Raw genomic sequence first — 966 nt, 5'->3', positions numbered from 1 at the left:
GTCAGGTGTGTGGTGAGGGGGGGAGGAGGTAGTCTGGTGTGTGGGGGAGAGGGGAGGTAGTCAGGTGTGTGGTGAGGAGGGGGGGAGATAGGCTGGTGTGTGGTGTGGGGGAAGGTAGTCTGGTGTATGGTGAGTAAATATAATCAGGGGGTTTGGTGAGAAAATAAAGTCAGGTATGTGGTGAGTGGAGACGGTCAGGCAGGGTTATCTTGAGGTTATCTTGAGATGATTTCGGGGCTTTTAGTGTCCCCGCGGCCCGGTCCTCGACCAGGCTTCCACCCCCAGGAAGCAGCCCGTGACAGCTGACTAACTCCCAGGTACCTATTTTACTGCTAGGTAACAGGGGCATAGGGTGAAAGAAACTCTGCCCATTGTTTCTCGCCGGCGCCTGGGATCGAACCCAGGACCACAGGATCACAAGTCCAGCGTGCTGTCCGCTCGGCCGACCGGCTCCAATATATATAATAATATATATAATGTATATATTCTATATATATATATTATAAGGGTAATATAAGGTTAACAAAGAGTAATGAGTAAAAATGCTCAGGTAATTAAGGGTCTAATTACATGCATAAAGGACCATATATGCTACCTTGGAACAGGTTGAGTAGCACAGTGGTCAGCGTAGTCGATGTACAACCGAGAGGTCCCGGGTTCGATTCCTGCGGCAGGACAAATTAGACATTTGGACGCGTTTCCCTTCACCTGATGCACCTGTTTACATAGCAGCAAATAGGTACCCAGAAGCAAGTCAGCCTCTGGGAATGGGTTGCTTCGTGGGGAAGGTCTAGGGAGAAATCCCCATAAGCCCTAAACAGGCTTCCTGTCCCCGTTGCGTGTTTGATAACAATAGCAAATCACTATTTGCTATTGTTATCTATATTACAGATATTGTTATCTATTGCAGATGCTATGTGATTGATAACAATCACATAGCATCTGGTCATGATCTATAAGAAGCAA

The sequence above is a fragment of the Procambarus clarkii genome, chromosome 58, assembly GCF_040958095.1.
Source record: "Procambarus clarkii isolate CNS0578487 chromosome 58, FALCON_Pclarkii_2.0, whole genome shotgun sequence".
In the NCBI taxonomy this organism is placed as follows: domain Eukaryota; kingdom Metazoa; phylum Arthropoda; class Malacostraca; order Decapoda; family Cambaridae; genus Procambarus; species Procambarus clarkii.
This window is presented reverse-complemented; position numbering follows the sequence as displayed.